The following is a 20,800-nucleotide window of genomic DNA, read 5'->3' as shown; positions in this document are numbered from 1 at the left end:
ACACTCTAAGAGTTCCCCTTGGCCACCAAAGGCTCACCCCAACTGAACACGCAAAAAAAAAAAATGATAGCAAATCCCCAAGTACTAGCCATGATATAAAAGACTATTTGGAAAGAATCAGTTTGATGTAGTGGTTAAGGTGCTGCCCTAGAAACCAAGAGACTGTGAGTTCTAGTCCCACCTTAGGCATGAAGGTCAGCTAGGTGATTTTGGGCCAGTCACACTTTCTCAGCCCAACTCACCTCATTAGGTTGTGGTTGAGGGAGAAAAAGCGGAGGAAGAAGGAGTATTATGTACGTTTGCCACCTTAATAGCAATAGCTCTTAGACTTCTATTCCACTTTACAGCCTTCCCTAAGCGGTTTACAGAGTCAGCCTCTTGACCCCAACAATCTGGGTCCTCATTTTACCCACCTCGGAAGGACGGAAGGCTGAGTCAACCTCGAGCCTGGTGAGATTCGAACTACAGGGGTCAGTCAGCAGACGTAGCCTGCAGTACTGCACTCTAACCCCTGCGCCACTGTGGCTCATAAGTTACTTATAAAGTAATAAAGGTGGATGAAAACTAAATCGATTTGAACAGACTTTATACTGAACCACAAATAACACCCTTCGTGAGCCAGAATGACTCATCCCACACCAAGCTCTAATGCAAAGCAGGAATCCCTTGCTCCGTCTTTCAACAAGTTCTCCTTGTTGAAAACTTATTTAGAATTCCCAAGTTGGCATTGGGTAGTCATTACAACTTGATGAGTTGCATGGAAGCCCTCAAGGCTGCTGGATGGAGCTCCTAATTCTCCCTGGTGGGAAATCTCAAGAACAGAGAAACGCAGCTGTCGCTTTTGCTGAGCTCTTGGCAATGACATTGGAAAGCCCAAATGTGTTCTCCACAGCCTTGACACTTGCAGTTGCTCTCTCTCTCCCCCCCCCACTCTCTCTCTGGAAAAAAAAAAATCTGTTGCCATGGTTTTCCCAAAGACAACACATTTGTGCCCCCTCCTCTATTCCCCTCCCACCACCCCCATCTGCCTTAACCTTGTGGCAGCAATGATGATGCTTGTCTCGTTCAAAAGGCCACTTCTTGTAACCATGGAAACAATTAGATTGTCTTTTATTTTACTTTGAGGGTTATTGTAGCTAGAATGGCCAAGGTTTGTTCTCTTGAGTTTGGGATATTCCGATCTTTGTGGAGCAGAAAGCTTGTGCTGTGATGATCAAAACAGGTAAGCCGTTAGAGCTCTGGGTGTCAACCATGATTTTGATGAAAGGAGAGAGTAGCTGCCCTGGGATTCTTTCTTCCTTCCTTCCAGCTTTAAGTTTTCTTTCGAGGAGGACAAACATAGACAAAAGTGAACCTTTACACTTCCCTCCCAGACAATAATTGGAACCACAGAAAGCCATGGCTTCTTTTGAACATAGTTTCTTCAGTAAGCTACTGTCTCCTGCTTCAGACAAAACCTCCCTAAAAGAGAAATGCACAGCCAAATTGACCAACAACTTGAATAGAATAGAATAACAGAGTTGGAAGGGACCTTGGAGGTCATCTAGTCCAACCCCCTGCTTAGACAGGAAACCCTATACCATTTTAGATAAATGATTATCCAACGTCTTCTTTAAAAATTCCAGTGTTGGAGCATTCACAACTTCTGGAGGCAAATTGTTCCACTGATGAATTGTTCTCACTGTCAGGAAATTTCTCCTTAGTTCTAGGTTGCTTTTCTCCTTGATTAGTTTTCACCCATTGCTTCTTGTCCTGCCTTCCGGTGCTTTGGAGAATAGCTGGACTCCCTCTTCTTTGTGGCAGCCCCTGAGATATTGGAAGACGGCTATCATGTCTCCCCTAGTCCTTCTTTTCATCAAACTAGACATACCCAATTCTTGCAATCGTTCTTCGTATGTTTTAGCCTCCAGTCCCCTAATCCTCTTTGTTGCTCTTCTCTGCCCTCTGCCTTGTTTTAAACTATAAGTGGTGTCTTTTCTTCCCCAACTCCAGCAACAAACCATGTTACTAATCCAACAGCTAATGCAGTGGTGGGATTCAAATAATTTAACAACCGGTTCTCTGCCCAGCTGATTCAAGGGTGGGATTCACACAACCTGTCCAGCTAGAGCTAAAGACTGAATGGCGTCCTTTGCATTACATGATAAGTTTGGTTAATAACAATCTTAGATGGCTCTTTGTGTCTTAGTATGCTGCAGAAATCCGGACTAATTGGTGAATTTATGGTTCAGTGTTTTGCCGGAACCAAAAAATAGCTTGATTCAATAACCAGGATAAACCTATGTGAAATATGCATACGATTCCAAAGCAAAATGAAAAAAAACCAAAATAAAACTTGCCTCTAATACAATACTCACTATGACACATGCCCAACATTTGCCTGTGTCAGCTTTGGAAGCCATATTAAGCCGGAAGCTTCCATGCTGCCACCTTCTCACGTGTGGGAAAATAGGAGGGGAGATTTAGTAGAGGGGTTGTCTTTAGACATAATAGCATTCTTCCTGTCAGAGAAGGAGAAGGAGTGGTCAGAGTGATGTCTCGAGATGGGACGGATGGTGATTGGAGCCTGTGATCGACTGAGGACTGAGGGGATGGTTTTGGGGGTTTTGATTTACTGAGGGAAAACCCGAACCTCTCAGATTCAGGTTTTCCCAGATGTGCCAGTTTACCTATTCTAGTAAATAGAACTTTGAAAAATGCTTGCTTCGGAGTTTTTACTTGGAGTTGGGGGGTTTTCTGGAATGCTGACAGTCTGTTGTTATTAGCTCCTATCATATGAACTGACAATATTCTACCACCTTTGCTTTGCGGAATAATCTAGCTCAGAAGAACACCAAGGACTAGCCACATCAATGCCAACAAGCGTTACTATTCCTCCTAATCCCGCTGTTTTGACTGCTGTTTTTGCCTCTCTGGAAAACGCATGGGTGTTCCTGCTAAATCAACTGAAGTGCAAAAATTAATCAACAAGCATTTTCTTCAACCCTTATCTTTGACTAGTTTCATCAGAGGAGAGAACTTCTCCCACTGTTAACTAAACATCAAGGAACGGTCTTGCTGGGCACCAGATGCTCCAACCACATCTTGGATTTTAACCACCGTTTTATTTTAGTATTAGTATTCAGGGTACCGAGTATAAATTCCAACAAAGATAGGAAACCACATTTTCATTTCATCTGTGTCTTCGGGATGCAAAGGTTAGACAGAAGACAGTATTCTCAAATACAGCTTGTCTGCCTGGAATCCGCATTGCATATCGGACATTAATACGATTGAGCAGGTCCAGAGGTATTTCACGAGAAGAGTACTCCACTCCTCTGCTCACAATAGAATCCCTTATGCCACCAGGCTTGAAATTTTGGGTTTGGACAATCTGGAACTGCACTGCCTGCGGTCTGATCTAAGCCCCAAATTGTCTGCTACAATGTCTTACCTGTCAATGATTTCTTCAGCTTCAACCTCAATAATACATGGGCAAACAATCGGTACAAACTCAAGGGAAACCACTCCACACTCGATTGCAGAAAATACGACTTCAGCAACAGAGCGATCAACGCCTAGAATGCTCTACCTGACTCTGTTGCTAAATCCTCAAACCCTCACTGCTTCGACCTTAGACTGTCTACCATGGACCTCACCCCATTCCTAAGAGGTCAGAAAAGGGGGTGTGCATAAGTGCACCAGCGTGCCTACCAGGGGTGAAATCCAGCAGGTTCTAACAGGTTCTGGAGAAGTGGTAGCGGAAATTTTGAGTTGTTAGGAGAACTGGCAAATACCACCTCTGGCTGGTCCCAGAGTAGGGTGGGAATGGAGATTTTGCAATATCCTTCCCCCAGGAGTGAGGAGGGAATGGGGATTTTGCAGTATCCTCCCCTTGGAGTGGGGTGGGAATGGAAATTTTGCAGTATCCTTTCCCTGGAGTGGGGTGGGAATGGAGATTTTTGCAGTATCCTTCCCCTGCCATGCCCACCAAGCCACACCATGCCCACCAAGATCCAGTAGTATGCCATGCCCACAGATCCGGTAGTAAAATAATTTGGATTTCACCAGTGGTGCCTACCATCCCTGTCCTACTGTCCCCATTTATTTTTATCATTTCTTTTGTTCATGTCCATGTTCATATTCATACCTGCTATCTTGTACATGTTTGACAAACTAATAAATAAATAAATAAAATAAAATAAAGAAGAAGGCACAGAAGAGACTGTACTTCCTGAGAATGCTCGGGAAGATAAATCTATCTCAGCATCTACTTCTGTCCTACTATCGCAGCACCATTGAGAGTGTCCTGACATACGGCATTCTTGCATGGTATGGGAGCAGCTCTGCAGCGAACAAAAAAGCTCTACAGAGAACCATTAAAACTGCCCAGAATATCATCGGGGTCCAGCTATCAGCCCTGGACGACATCTTTGCATCTCGCTGTTTGAGGAAGTTGCATAACATTCTCAGAGACTCTTCCCATCCTGCTTACAATATTTTTGGACTGTTGCCTTCTGGCAGAAGATACGGAACAATTAAAACTCGGACCACACGTTTTCTGAATAGTTTTTATCCCAGAGCTATAATTGCACTCAACAATGAACTAAAGGGCCACCATCAGTGAGCTGTTGGACAGCATTACTTGGTCTGTTGTGTGGATGTTTGGGTGGTTTAGGGACGGGGAATTTGTGGTGGGTGGGGATGTGTCTGGGGATTGTTATGTGTGTTGGACCTGGTCTTTGGGTGTTAACTGAATTTCGTTGTATGGGTATACTGCGTATATAGGTACAATGACAATAAAGTTATTATTATTATTATAAATAATGAGAAAGACACCACAGTGAAGAAGGGGAAAACCCACTGCTCCCAATAAGAAATCAGAAATTCAGGTGTGGGCAGGGGTGGGTTCTACTTACCTTTACTACCGATTTGCAACAGGAAAGTGCGCACGAGCTTGTTTCGCTCGCATGTGTGCCGAGCTTCTGTGCATGCACAGAAGCTTCTGCACATGTGCAGATCACCCATGACCACATCCGGGTGGTGGGCGGAGCCTCCCGCCGATTTTACTACCTGTTCTTGTGAACCGGTCCAAGCTGGGGGCAACCCACAACTGGGTGTGTGTTTGTGTGTTGTGTACCTATGTGTATTTGGAGCGGGAAGACAAGGAGAGTTGGGAATTAAGGACTGGAAACAAACTCAGAAGCAATGGATGTTTGTCACAGAATTGGAGCTCTTTCCCATTATAAGGACTTCTTGACAATGGCAGGACTTATTTAGGTGACTATAAATAATCCAATTTTTCCCCCCACTCACTGTTGTAAATGCAACAAGGCTGGGTTCTGAACAGACTCAAGTTCCATCTGTCTCAAAAGGGAAAGAGAGGGGGTGAAAAGGCAAGCCAGAGACTGATAACAGAATCAAACATTTGCTAAACATTGGAAGGCAAGGGCAGATGGTTGAGACTGGCGGAGTACGGGAGGGAGGAGAGAGAAATGAGACGAGAAGCTGAAAGGCAGGTGAAGGAGAACAACAAGAAAGAAGGAGCATTTAACTGTTAAGTTCTTTCATTTTCCCCTTCCCTGTTTTTCTCTGCCTGCTTGAGGTTCAACGATAGGCAAAGAGAATGAAATTAACCCATCTGACAATACAGTTGTTCAATTAGTAACATGGTTGTTAAGTGAATCTGGCTTCCCCATCTGACTTTGCTTGTCAGGAGGTCCCAAAAGGGGATCATGTGACCCTGGGACACTGCAACTGTCATAATTATGAGTCAGTTGCCAAGGGTCTGAATTTTAACCACATGACCATGGGGATGCTGCAGTGGTCGTAAGTGTGAAAAATGGCCATAAATTCCTTTTTTTTACAGTGCCGGTGTAACTTCAAGTGGTCATTCAATGAACTGTTGTAAGTCAAGGACTACCTGTACTAGCAACATTTGTGTAATCTCATTCTCCTCTTCACTTCCTCACCCTAATACTTTTTGGAAATTAAATACAATAAAAAGGTAAAGGTTCCCCTTGCACATATGTGCTAGTCATTTCTGACTCTAGGGGGCAGTGCTCATCTCCGTTTCAAAGCTGAAGAGCCAGCGCTGTCGAAAGACGTCTCCATGGTCATGTGGCTGGGATGACTCAACGCCAAAGGCGCACGGAACGCTGTTCCCTTCCCACCAAAGGTGGTCCCTATTTTTCTACTTGCGTTTTGTACATGCTTTCGAACTGCTAGGTTGGCAGAAGCTGGGACAAGTCACGGGAGCTCACCCCATTACGCAGCACTAGGGATTCGAACCGCTGAACTGCCGACCTTTCGGTCGACAAGCTCAGCGTCTTAGCCACCAAGCCACCGCGTCCCTCTTTAAATACAATGGGGTGGAACAATCCTGAACTTCCAACCGCTGACGATGGAGAATGAAAAGCAACAACATCAATCTAATATTTTTGAACGTCTCTGCACCATTCCAATTCTAAAACTCCTCTCGGCTTCCTGACACATGGCCAGATTCAGGGTGGAGAGCCGCGTTGAGTGGCTGCTATCATTGATGCCAGACCAGGCGAGAAAGATGTAGCTACTTCTGTATTAGCTTATCTTTAAGGGGACAGGACGCCGCCTTCTATTGAGATGGACCTGTTGGCGTATCTAGCTGGGTCTTATCATTGTTGACTGGCAAAAGCTCTGAAGGATTTTGAAGCAGGGCTCTTTCCAAGCTCAGCCTGAAGATGCTGGGATTTCATTCATTAAGCTTGATTTAGGGGCCTTGCTACTTTCACAGAAATACGGTCATCCTGTTAGTGTTATCTCTTGCAGGATGAGAGCCATTATGGCTGTTTCACTGAGCACGACTTGATTATCCCATCAACTGAGGTGTGTTTTTTTTTAATACAATCATTACACTTCTTAAAGTAAAATATGCCTTGCAGAGATATCACCGCTGCCTAGAACAGGGGTCGGCAACCTGTGGCTCTGGAGCCGCATGTGGCTCTTTCATCCCACTGCTGCGGCTCCCTGTTGACAGTCAGCTTCACAATTGATAGGGCTTTCGGTTAGGACAGGTAGAGGAAAAAGAAGGACACTCTGGTGGGGGATCCGGACTTCCGGTCAGCTCCAGAATTGAAAGGGGGCTTCCAGTTAGGACCTTTGTGGCTCTTTGAGTGTTTAAGGTTGCCAACCCCTGGCCTAGAGTAACCGCTGGAACATCATACTTCATTTTCAGAGCACTTGGTTTCTACTACTCCTTTGGTACTATAAGTAGTAGAATGAACGGTTCTAAATCCATTCCCAAATTTTTGGGATAACCTGAGAAATGTCTGTGGAGATTCTCGGTCATCCAGGTCACACTTTCCCCAAAGGTGCTTTTTCTAGAGGCAACTGGATTTTCTTTGTTTTTCCTTTGAAGACGTTTCGCTTCTCATCCAAGAAGCTTCTTCAGTTCTGAAGTCAGAACTGAAGAAGCAACTGGATTTTCTTTGTTTTTCCTTTGAAGATGTTTCGCTTCTCATCCAAGAAGCTCCAGTCAGAACTGAAGAAGCTTCTTCAATGAGAAGGGAAACGTCTTCAAGGAAATAACAAAGAAAATCCAGTTGCCTCTTGAAAAAGCACCTTTGGGAAAACCTGAGAAAGATGTATTTCTATAACCCTGACCAACCTCTGTCCAGTAGCTAGGTGTATACATTGTACCAAGGTAGAAAAATAAACTTTGGTTTGCGTATGACGTGTTATATAAACCCAGCTGTTGTGATACAGAAATAATAATATTGCTTACCATTGTATGAGCAGCTAGTATTAGTTCAGATACCATGCTGGTTTGCATAAAGATGATTTGTTATAATACAAGTAACTGGGTTTGCAAACAACATACTATTCGTGGTTTAGAAACTACAGTGCCTGTATTCACACGATAAGCCAAACCCCCAAAAAGATTTATTTATTTATTTATTTATTTATTTATTTATTTATTTATTTATTTTATTTTATTTTATTTTATTTCTATACCGCCCTTCTCCTGCGGGACTCAGGGAGGTGTACAGCCAAGATAAAACATTGCATATAAAATTTAAAAACAATTTAAAAAACAATTAAATAATTTCGGCCCAAGATTTAAAAACAACCCAATTAAAACCGAATTCAATTAAAACTGAGAGGATGGGATCAAGCCAGCCCGGCTAGATGGAATAGGTGTGTTTTCAGGGCCCGACGAAAAGTCCGGAGGTCTGATATCGTGCGTATCTCAGGGGGCAGGTCATTCCAGAGGGCGGGTGCTGCCACAGAGAAGGCTCTCCCCCTGGGGGTCGCCAGCTGGTACTGTCTGGCCGACGGCACCCTGAGGAGGCCCTCTCTGTGCGAGCGAACCGGTCGGTGGGAGGCTATTGGCGGCAGAAGGCGGTCTCACAGATACCCCGGCCCTAAGTCATGGAGCGCTTTAAAGGTGGTCACCAACACCTTGAAGCACACCCGGAAGACCACAGGAAGCCAGTGCAGCTCGCGCAGGAGAGGTGTCATATGTGAGCGCCCCGTCGCTCCCATAATCCCCCGCGCGGCCGCATTCTGGACCAGCTGGAGCTTCCGGGTGCACCCCAAGGGAAGCCCCATGTAGAGAGCATTGCAGTAGTCCAGGCGGGAAGTGATGAGTGCTTGAGTGACCGTGCATAGGGAGTACCGATCCAGAAAGGGGCGCAACTGGCATATCAGGCGAACCTGATAAAAAGCCCCCCTGGCCACGGCCATCATGTGCTCTTCTAAACACAGCCGTGCATCCAGGAGGACGCCTAATTTAGCACGAAGTATGAAAACAGCCAACGAATTAAACAGAACAATATTCTTACCTGCTATAAATCAGTGTTTTCCATTCCTCCCCAGTCAATTCAAGGACTTCCCGAGCGACTATAAGTTATCCAAATACTTTCAAACACCTTTTTTTTTTTGTAAACAACAACAAAAAAAAATTGCACACCTCCGTTACTAGTTGGGTGCTGATTTTTTAAAGAAAGATTCTTAATATTTTAATTGCCGTTCTGCCTGTTTTTAGCTTTTTTTTTTTTTTAAAATCTACCGCGGAGCATTTTTTGTTTTTGTTTTTGGGTTTTTTTGTTTTAGCCTTGTTGATTAGCAAGTAATTATGCCTGAAAGCCTGCTTTGACAGCCAGGCTTGGTTAAAAAAACAAAAACAAAAAAAAACAAAAAAAAACAGGGGAAAAAAAAGCCATTTAAAACAAAACAACTGCTTGCTTGCCTACAGTTGTCAAGGAACACTAGTGGTTAAAAGTTGGCACTGCTCCTTAAGACGTTGTTTTTGGAAGTGAGGGCGACGCTTTTCCTTCACCAATGTTATAGCCTAATGACTGTTTCCCGGAGAACTGCAATAATTCTGATGTTTACTGCTGTGACATCGTAAGCTTGTAATCGCGGCCCCCTCCTCTTCCTCCTTTTCCTCCCCTCCCCATCTGCTGCCATTGTAACGAAACTGACAAATGGGGACACATTGCAGGATGCCCATCGTTAGTGTAATTAGCAGCCTCTACACTGGGGACTCTGCTCTAGGGGGTGGGTGTACGTTGGAAGGAGGAGAGAGAGAGAGAGAGAGAGAGAAAGAGTCCGAGAGAGAAAGAGAAGGAGTCAGAGAGAGAGAAAAAAAGAGAAAGAGAGACAGAGAGAAAGAGAGAGAAAGAGAAAAAGACAAAGAGAGAGAGAGAGAAAGAGTCAGAGAAAGAAAGAAAGAGATAGACAGAGAGAGAGAGAAAGAGTCAGAGAGAGAGAAAAAAGAGAAAGAGAGACAGAGAGAGACAGAGAGAAAGAGAGAGAAAGAGAAAAAGACAAAGAGAGAGAGAGAGAAAGAGTCAGAGAAAGAAAGAGAGAGACAGAGAGAGAGAGAGAAAGAGAAAAAGAGAGACAGAGAGAAAGAGAAAAAAGAGTCAGAGAGAGAAAAAGAGAGAGACAGAGAGAGAGACAGAGAGAAAGTCAGAGAGCGAAAGAGAGTCAGAGAGAGAGAGAAAGAGAAAAAGACAAAGAGAGAGAGAGAGTCAGAGAAAGAAAGAGAGAGTCAGAGAGAGAAAGAGAAAGAGAAAGAGAGAGAGAGAGAGAGAAAAGAGTCAGAGAGAGAAAGAGAGAGAGAGAGAGAGAGAAAGAGTCAGAGAGAGAACGAGAAAGAGTCAGAGAGAGAGAGAGAGAGAAAGAGAGAGAGAGAAAGAGAGAGAGTCAGAGAGAGAGAGAGAGAGAGAGATAACCAAAATGAAAATTTTAGGATGGAAAGGGGTGTACATCAAGGCGGAAAGAAACGGTATTCTGCGGTCATTCCTCAGATTCCTTCCTGCTGGTAAAAAACTGGATTGTTTTTTTTTTTTTAAGGAATTTAATGAAAGAGAAATTCTTTCCTTCTGTTCGTTTCAGAACTCTTCCTGTAACAATTCGGGGAGATGGGAGTGGGGGAATCCTTTTAGGTATGCATGAAATATACAATCCACCTATCCATTGTTGTGTGGCCCAGAGATGGACAAATGCCTGTTTGTTTGGGTTTTTTTTTTTTTACATTAAATCTCTGCATGAGTGCAGCTGGGATAGTTGACGTTACTTCTCTCCATGCCCGGTAGTATGAAACTTTAACAAGAATTTTAAGAGATAAGAGAAACCGACATTTGTGGCTTTTAAAGAAGATGTTGCTTTTTAAGAAGATGTTGGATAACCATTTGTCTGAAATGGTGTAGGGTTTCCTGCCTAAGCAGGGGGTTGGACTAGAAGACCTCCAAGGTCCCTTCCAACTCTGTTATTCTAAATTCTAAACTGCCTCTAGATGTTTGTTGCTTGAGTAGGGCAGCTGCCCTACTTTGTCTCATGATAGAGCCAATCCCTGGATAATAAACCAATCAAATATTTGGCTTTGTTTTGTTTTAGGATGCTTTCTGACTACCCCACCTACTCTTCCTGCCTTTCTGTCCTTTAATGCTAAATCAGGACTAGAATCATAAACTGTTAAATCAGACAATAAGAGACTCCATAAAGAAAAATTATGGAAGAGGGGGGGACAAGCCACAATTCATGATAAAGTCCTATTTTATCTTTGTGTTGAAGAAAAAGGGAATCTTGTCAATATTCTGCTTGGGGCATGTTTATCTTCATTGGACGGCAGGTTCTAGCCAAGTCATCTGCATTGTATTGCTTATCAAACCCCAAACAACGTTTTTCTTTGGCTCCGTGTAAACAGGTGACGGTACGATCAATAACCAGACAAATCTTTTGCTCCAGTTGCCTTCCAGCAGAACCATGTTCTTCTCCTAAAGCAGGGGTCTGCAACCTTCAACACTCAAAAGAGCCATTTGGACCCATTTCGCACAGAAAAGAAAACACCGGGAGCCACAAAACCCTTCCCGTGCCTGACTATTTCCTGAGCAGCCACAAAACTAGCATATGTAGTTGAATTAAACGTTCTGTTTTCTTCTGAAATTTTTCTTTTCTTGAATTTATCCATGGTTGGCCTACCGGGGGTTGAAAAGCTCAATAAATTTTGTGCCAGCGGGTGTCACACATTGGCTGTTGTGACGCATATTTTGAGTGACAGGGAGCCGCAGCAGAGGGGTGAAAGAGCCACATGCGGCTCCAGAGCCGCAGGTTGCTGACCCCTGTCCCAAAGACTCCTCTGCCAACCTCCTTCTATGTATTTGGAAGGCACCACTAAAGAATCTCAGTTGAACAAATGCTTCTTGTACTTGGAAGGCGAGTAGAGTTTGAAAATGGCTCCTTTTAAAACCTTGAATAACATTCAGAGCAAGAAAATGGTGATGGAATAATAGTCTTGATTTCAAATCGTACCAAGCACATAATCCAATCCACTTAATTGGGATGATTTTATCCAGTTTTCAAGCACTCAAAGACTTCATTGCCTTGATAGGTTCTGTTATTGTTCTTCTGGGTGAGAATAAAAGAGTGAGCAAAATAATCAAGTGAAATTAGGATGCTATCTGTTCCTCACTCCTAGGTAGGTAGCTTTGCTTCCTTCCTCCCTTCCGTCCTTCCTTTCACTCCTTCCTTCCTTCCTTCCTTCCTTCCTTCCTTCCTTCCTTCCTTCCTTCCTTCCTTCCTTCCTTCCTTCCTTCCTTCCTTCCTTTCCTTCTTTTGTATATTTAATCTCATACATTTTTGCTTGCCATCTTTCTGTTATTTCTTTGCCCTTTCTCATCCTTATTTTAATTTATGTCATGCAGCAGTTTACTTAATGACTTCAAGCAGGTTTATTTTTGTTTTCCTCAAGGAAAAATATATATATATAGATTGAATCGACTCTTATCTTCCTGTGCATCAATTCCTGTCTGCCTTCCGCATTTTAAATTCTAGGAATACTCAATTATCTATCATTTTCATTCAAATCAAAACAAGTCTCACACACATTTGCAATTGTGGGTGGATGAGTGGCCCCAAACCCCACAGAATTTTGAATGGCACAATAGTAGGAACGAACAACAATTTATTAGGCTACTGAATTAAATAGGTTTCACAGGATGGGGAAGGGGGAATTTTTATCATTTGTGATGCAGCCCGGAAATAAGTGTAATAGAAATGATGGCGCCCTAGAATGATACACAATAACACTAAAGAATATTAATGGAAAATAAGGGACATTAAATAGCAATATACTAGTATTGTGTAGAAAGGCTGTGATGGACAAGGACAAACTCAGAAAATATCATAGAACCTTTTCAGATAGCAAGAAGGACAAAATATGTGGAAAAAATATGCCTGTCTACAAATACAGGTTTGTGAAACTTGAATAAAGAATGGTGTGCATGATACTTGCGACTGAAGCAACGCTGCTTCATAACAGCATTTGGATTGTGAATGCAAATGAACCAGCAGAACTAAGATATAAATTAGTGTTAACACTTTGGATAAAAACTAAGTTTGTTTGGCATGGATTGCTTTCAAAAGATGGGAAAATTTAAAACCAAACGAATGGGAATTATCTGAAATAAGTAATAATAAAGATAATGATAACAACAACAATAATAATCCATATCAACCATTAGCCCCAGTCAATGGTATTTGTGATACATTTTTAAATGTTCAGTTGACTAAGTTTCGTGTTTAATAAATAAAAGAGATAATAATATCATCATCATCCTTAGTTAGGACTTGAACTGTTAAGTTTTTGCCAGTCTCAGACTGTGAATCGAATTGAAGATTAAATTAAAATAATAATAATAATAATAATAATAATAATAATAATAATAATAATAATAATAATAATAATAATAATAATAATAATAATATAAAAACTGTGGCAAGAGAGGCTTTTCCATTCACAAAAAGAAGGTTCAGATATAATATAATAGCAAATAAGGAATACATTTGCTTGAATAGAACGCACTAAAGGGAGAAGGAAAACATTTATTGTGATACAAATACTTTGTCATCAAGTAAACCAGGCTACATGTGGCAATTTAGCTAAAAGAATGGCTTGCTTAATTCCCTTCTGAATTTCTTGCCAGCCACTCTGTTTTTGAATTTTTTTTTGAAGTATTGCACACACTACAAAGAATGAGACGGTGGATGGAGATGGACTAATTATGGATTAGCCCAGATTGAAGAAGCAAAGGAGTCATTCTCCCAACATAAACAGCATCCTTCTGGCAGGAAACCAGCATGTGGGAGAAAAGTCTGGCTCTATCTTCCATATACATCATAGACGGTTTAGAGCAAAACAAATCCTCAGAATTTCTCATCTCTCTTACAAATACTATTATTCACAATGTTCCCAACGATGTTTTAGAGAACAGCTCAAATGTCAGCAGCGCCCCAGAAAATGGATGGAATAAATATTTTTTTCACAAAACTGGACCTTATGATCATCTTACCAAGAAAGACGGAGGGAAATAAAAAATTAAAGGCGGAATTCATTGATCATGCAAAATACAATTGCTGGGTTTGTATAATGTCTTTTGGCCCAACGTGATGGCCCGGTTCATACATTTTGTTAAAACAACAACTGGGTTTCCAAAACCACATTGAATGAAATTACTCTGATTGGTTTTAATTACGGTAGTTTAACATGTTATGTGGACCCACTCATAAAGCTAGAAGGGAATATTTAAGTCCAATGCAGTTACATCCCCGATTAGTGGCTGAATGTTTATTACAAAGGATGATATCTAACAGGTTACATCATTGCTTACTTCGCCAGATCGTAATTCTTAAAGTTTACATTATTAAAGAAGGGTAAATTTTTCAGTGTAGGATGATTTAGCTCAGCAGGTGATGGTGCATAAAGCAAGATCTGGATGTTGATGTGAGATTAAGCCTGCTAAAACTAAGGAGGCCTGTTGGACAAATATCCCCAGGACCATTTTTATCCCATCATCCCCATAGTAGAAAGAAGGAGACACAGGTCTAATGAATATCCAGAACTCATAAAACACATTTTTACTTTTTGCATTCTGACCCAATTACTATTTAAAATACAAATCCACCTGGGAAGGATCTGATACGCAAAGAATATTGTACTGATACAAATAACAACATTAGTGAATACCATACGACCCTGTATTTTTTTTTAATAAAACATCTATTTATTTGAGTCTACCTTCTGAAAAATCAAAGAGAAAGATAGCAAAAAAAAAAAAAAAAACCTACCTGTAGCTGAGCCGAGTGATCATCTTCCTCTGATGAAACCAGTGCCCTGTGAATCTAAGAAAAGAGGCTTTCCCAACCACATCTTCTTTTCCAAAATATTTATTCCAGAGTGGTTCTGTTAAGCCTTTAAACAAATATAGCATCAGTCTTTATGACACATACTCACCAAAGTGGCTGATGGTATTCTGTATTGACAGCATCACTTCCTCCTGTCCTATTCCTCCTGCCAACATGTTTGTAACACTCGCCAATAAGTACCATGTCTGTTGAAAGCCCCAAAGACCAACCACATCAAACATGACATTGCAAAGACTTTTCGGTGCCAAAGGCTTTGAAGTCTGCTTGGTGCCAAATACCAAGCATTGCCAAGAATTTATCGACTTGGTATGACATTTTTTTCCAGCCCTTGATCTGTACCGTGAGCCAGTCTGCATGAAACTTGCATGGCAGATTGTACGGTACAAATACAATACTACAAACTTTGCAAGGCAGCCTATAGTTCCCTAAGTTTTGGATGAATGGATACCCAAGGGATATCTCCTCTTAAACTATTTTTCTAAAGAGGTTACTCTTAATAACGGCAAGGCAACCAAGATAAAGATTTCAAAAAAAATGCCTCTCTCAGAAAGGAGCTGTCCAATATCGTGGTGCTGAATGATAGCCCCCGTTCCTGGAAGGCACATGTTGCCTAAGAGCTGTCCCCAGAGAAAGTACTGATATTTCACCCCAAATACATCACCTCCCCTAGACGGCTAACTTCCAGACAATTGCAAAACGATTGATTTAGAAAAACCAACCACCTTTTCTGCTGTGGAGTTTTCACCACTTAAATTTTCGCTAATTATCATGCCATCTCTCCTGTCACAAAAGCGTACCATTCATTTAAAAATGCATCACTGCAAACAATTATGACACAAAAGCATACCATATAGATTTTTAAAACCATTTGTCAATGACATTTCAAGGAACATATCTTCTACCTGATAAAGAGTAAAAAATGTGTTAACAGTGTTTTCCCCTCCGTCATAAGACAGTGAATAAAATAAATGGGGGGGGGAGATTCAGGTGGTCCTAAAATGAAGCATTTTAAAGATCAGTACACCAATACTTGGTGTATATTTATCTTGGAAATATTCACTTGTCTAGGCATCTTGTATTATAGATAGGAAAGTCCCCTGATATTTGTATAATTTAATGAAGCTTCACTTATTATTTCCTGAAGGTTTTGTGGTTCTGCTGTTTTGTGAACCACTGTTTTTTTTGTGTGTGTGTTTGAACAGAGAAACTGTATTGCTTTTTGGTTGGCATTAAGGAATGAAAAGGGAACCTGATGCCTCTAATTTCTATTGAATGTAGAATCAAAAGCCTGGACCGAGATTCTTCTCAGCATAAACCATTTGACAAACAGCAATCAGATAATTGAGAATGACAGTGACATCCAACACAATCTCTTTGTTAGCTCCTAGGGTGTGATTGTTCTCCAATTCAATTTGCACCACAGAGAATTCAAAAGAAGCAGTTTCTCCCATCTTGTACACACAAAAAAAGAAAGAAAGAAAGAAAGAAAGAAAGAAAGAAAGAAAGAAAGAAAGAAAGAAAGAAAGAAGGAAGGAAGGAAGGAAGGAAGGAAGGAAGGAAGGAAGGAAGGAAGGAAGGAAGGAAGGAAGGAAGGAAGGAAGGAAGGAATCGTGACAAACTCCAGGAAATGAAGAAAGAAAAAAAAGACTCCAAGATTAGATTAAAGCACGACACTATCATCAAATTTGAGAAAATCAATTACTGGGATTTAATAAATTCTGCGAAGGGGCAATTAGTGCCCCTTTGCAAGAGATTACCTTGTAGTATCATTAACAGCTTTGATCTCAGAACAGGGAAGGGGGACAAAGTAAAGGAAAGGGCTTTGAAAGGATGAAAGCCAACAGAAGAGAAGAAAACTCAGTTTCGCTACCCTCAAATGTAGAAGAGGTATTTTATGATCAAAGGGCAAGATAGTTGGACAAATGTTTAAAGTTTCAGAAGATTGTTTGATTATTATTTTAACATCCCAGTTTTTCTCCAGGAGCTCAAGGCTACTTCCCTTCATGTTACACACACACACACCCCTCACAAGAATAACACTGTGCAACAGAACTGGGCTGAGAGTGACTGGCCCAAAGTAAACAATAGCTGAAGACGGGAGTTGCAACTGAATCTCCCCAATACACACTTAAACCACAATGACTCTTGAAAACTTAAAGAAATATCAAGAAGAAAGAAAGAATAGTTATCAATACAGGAATAATGGGGAGAAAGGTTTTATATATAAGATTTACAAAGAGTGTATGGCAAGGTACCTCTAATGATTGGATTCCACAGAGATGGGCGTGAAGGAAAAACTCAAATTCCATAATTTATTGCAGTCACACCCTGTCTTTACATCCTTCAATCAGGATGAAAACAAAGTCATCCAACAGAAAACACACTATTAGAGCAACAGCAGCAGAAAGTCGACAACAAGGATGAGAGCACACCACGGCGACAAGTCGATCTAATATTCCGAGAGAGCGATCTGAAACCATCGATCCTGAAAGCATCTGCTCAAAATCTTTCTCACATCTTCAACTTTTTTTCCCCAGGGGACAGGTTAGGAGGTGGAGGTTTAATGCTGTCTTGTTTCTTAAAGGGGAAGCACATGGGAAGGAAGGGAAATGCAAGCATTGTCTTCAGTAAAGTTTGGAACTCCTTCTTGGTAGCTGAAAAGGGGAGTGGTGGACTCCTTTCCTGTCTGCTGGGCTTTGACAGATTGCAAGAAATGTTCGGCAAGCAAGGAGGGAGACTAGAATGATCTGGATCGGTATCCTGTTTCTGACAGCAGCCAGCCAGATGCCTTTCTGAGCACTCATTAAAGGCAGACGAACAACTTTTCCACCAGTTCGTTTTGCGTCAAGCCCTGGATACTTCAAAAGAGGTTGGAGGTGATGCAAATAGATCCTACGGATTGATAATGGCTCTAACCTCTAACAAACTAACCACGTTCAGACTAGGCTTCAAGACAAGCAGCTGCCATCAAGCTGCTCTGTACCTAGACTCACTGACTAGTTAATGGGAGTTGGGTGTCTGCCCCACTTGGAGAGCAAAGACATAGAATATTTCTCTCTGCTCCTTTTGATGGTCACACACATCAATTCAAGAAATAAACCAAACAAAATGATTTTTGTTTTTTTGACATGGATCAACAGATCGGAATAAATTTCCAGAGGAATACTTGGGGCGTGCAATTGCCCTTAAGAGAAACTCAACACAATCAACCCACTGGAGCTGTGTCCTGAGTGACAGGTTGGTGCCTGGTCTCCAGCGAAGAAGAAATTCTTTCCTAACACATCTTCACATCAGGGAGGTGGGTTCTCTCTCTTTTTTATCTTTTTTCTTTAAACCACCCCCCTGTCTTTCCCCATCTACTGAAATGCTGAGGCAGAAGAAATGAGAGAAAGTGAGAGAGAAGAAGAAGAAGAAACAAACTTACCTCCAGGTTCATCCCAAAGCATTGCAATGGGATGAATGAGTTGCATCATTCATTCCCGAGGTCTCCTCCGGGATGAGATTTCTGTCCAGCGTGGAGATTTTTTTTTTTTTGGTCCTCCTTCAGGATGCTTCTTGGGCTGTTTCTCCTCAAGCACGCGGGGCTGTGTGAGAACAGGGAACAAGCGCTTTGTTCCCTGACAACCAGGTTCAACACATTCATGAACCAAGCTGTCAGAATCGAGCTTGGTTAGAAACGGGGAGAAAGGGGGAGAAATCTGTGAATGTAAAGATTACAGGAGTAGAGCCCGGGAAGAGGGGGGGGAATCTTTTCCCACAGACACACAGAGGCAGACCACACAACTCGATTCCATCCAGTGGGAACCTGTCTCTTTAAAGGCTCGCTCAACCCACAGGTGGCCTCCATCACCAAGGCGAACATACATGACGTCATGCTGAAGAGGGCGGAGTGGCTGCAACGTGTGTGCCTGTGTGTGTGTGTGTGTGTGTGTGTGTGTGTGTGAGGAGGGAGAGGACTCCACTTCAGAACAAAAGCCCCCTCCCAAAGATGCAGCCATGACAACTCAGTTGTTAATGCCTGCACTCCAGCCATTTTGCAGCTGCTCAGCAAATCTCTCTCGGGTTCTCCTAGAGAAAGAAGGGGCTGCGTTGAAATACATATTAATATATAGCAAATTAATATGTTCCCACAGACCTCTCTCCCCACCCCCACCCCAAAAATAGGAAAAGTGGAAAAGTGCAAGATCACCCTAAAGTTGTAAGCTGGGTTTGAATGTTATTCTAAGCGACAGCTTTCTTCAGTGAGACGTATTGAACGAACCGCGAATGGCTGCGGGTTCACACAAAATTCTAAACTATGAATGATGCTTTTTGAATGACTCACACCCTGGTCAGCACTTCTTTACCCTCCTACCATCGGGAAGGAGATATAGAAGCATAGTCAACCGCACAAACAGGCTGAAGAACAGTTTTTATCCTTGGGCTGTCAGACTCCTGAATGTGAAATACCATCATAACTATGTAGTATGATGGACTTGCAGGGCCGGCGCAACGTGTAACATGTTCACACTGGGGCAATAGGACTGGGTGTTTTGTTAATGTGATTTATTGGGTTAGGGATTTTCTGTCCTCACTGTGAGTTGTATTGTGTTGGGGCGGGGGGGGGGGGTGAACTGAGGGAGCTCCACCAATCTCATTATACATATGTTGTGCAGTGACAATAAAGGTTATTATTATTATAATGGGTAGGTTCCTACAGAATGGCCAAAATCAAACTGTGCTGTCCTTTTGTGTGAAATGGGCCACATAATGACTGTCTGAAGTGCTAATTGGATCCTTCCTCCTACAGTTATGCACAAACCCACTCTCACGTGTCTCTACAAGTTTGAAGAATGTTGGCTATAAACTTAGAGGAGTGATTCAGGCCTATTTATCTCCATCTCACCTCCTGCTCGGCTCTTATATGCCTTATCGTGGCACAAAGATTCTGTAAAAATGTCCTCTCCCTTTTGTGACATTGTTTTCATCTCGTCGTGAAAGGAACACTCTTAACTTATCCTTTGTTGGAGTGGAATTGCAGTCATATTCTGATACAGCCAGAGGTGGGCTGCTGGGGGTTCGTGGCAGTTCGGGAGAACCTCTAGCTAAGATTCTGTGCAGTTCGGAGAACCTCCCACTCATGGCTGGCCCCGCCCTGCCCACCCCTCCCCTCCCAGGAGTCCCCACGCGGCCCATTTTGGATGCAGGTAAGTGCAGGGCATGCACAGAGGCTTGGGGAGGGTGAAAAATGGGCCTACCAAAAGTTTGGGAAGGCCAAAAATGGGTCCGTTTCTGGCCTCCAGAGGGCCTCCATAGCCTATGGAGCTGTTTTTGCCCTCCGGGAGGCTCAAGGAAAGCCTCCAGAGCTTGGGGAGGGCAAAAACGCCCCCCCCTCATGATGGTGCAGGAGGCTGACTAGGCCACACCTACCATGGCCACACCCACCCAGCAACCGGGCAGAGAACCCCTTGCTAAAATTTTTGAAGCCCACCCCTGGATACAGCCCACCGATAGCCACCAGCTTGGCAAAATCTGCTAAACTTTGTTACTCATTACTGTGAAGGGAAATCAGAGGACTGGAGTTAGAGTCTAGAACAGAAACTGGACAATAAACGCAAATAGGAATACAAAGGTTCTTACCAATAGCTCTTTCATGACTAGAAGGAAGTGCCAATAGCAACAGCAATAGCACTTAGACTTATATGCCACTTTACAGTGCTTTACAGCCCTCTCTAAGCAGTTTACAGAGTCAGCCTATGGCCCCAACAATCTGGGTCCTCATTTTACCCACCTTGGAAGGATGGAAGGCTGAGTCAATCTTGAACCTGGTGAGATTCGAACTGCCAAATTGCAGGCAGCCAGCAGTCAGAAGAAGTAGCCTGCAATACTGCACTCTAACCACTGTGCCACCTGGGCTCTCAAAGGACACACTATTTTGTAGTCTTTTATTTAGACATGGGTTAGCACCTAGCAATAAATGAGAATGCAATTTGTTTGGCTTCAGGTTAGTATAATGGTAAAGGTTTCCCCGTCCAATAATGTCCAACTTTAGGGGATGGTGTTCATCTCCATTTGCTAGTTGAGGGAACTAGAGTTGTCCGAAGACATTTCCATGGTCATGTGGCCAGCATGAATATATGCCAAGGCGAAT

General features: G+C 42.5%; 1 protein-coding gene across 3 annotated transcripts in view; it reads right to left on the bottom strand.

Annotated features, from left to right (window-relative positions):
• LOC117669898 (apoptosis-enhancing nuclease-like) overlaps positions 1-18,467 on the bottom strand; it is an 82,171-nt gene extending 63,704 nt beyond the window's left edge. The window contains exons 1-2 of one of the 3 annotated variants that reach the window (XM_087878360.1): positions 18,095-18,467; positions 14,759-14,855 (exon numbers count right to left, since the gene is read on the bottom strand). The gene's annotated coding sequence lies outside the window, so the exon portion shown is untranslated. Of the gene's footprint in view, positions 1-14,592; positions 14,717-14,758; positions 14,856-18,094 lie in introns of all 3 variants that reach the window. The other 2 variants (XM_034424670.3, XM_034424672.3) reach the window with 2 other exon arrangements.
• Between the last annotated feature and the right edge of the window lie 2,333 nt (positions 18,468-20,800).

Source organism: Pantherophis guttatus, chromosome 13 (genome assembly GCF_059756535.1).
Source record: "Pantherophis guttatus breed Tessera chromosome 13, ASM5975653v1, whole genome shotgun sequence".
NCBI classification, from domain to species: Eukaryota; Metazoa; Chordata; class Lepidosauria; order Squamata; family Colubridae; genus Pantherophis; species Pantherophis guttatus.
Note: the sequence above shows the minus strand (reverse complement) of the source record. Positions and strands in the feature narration are given on the sequence as shown.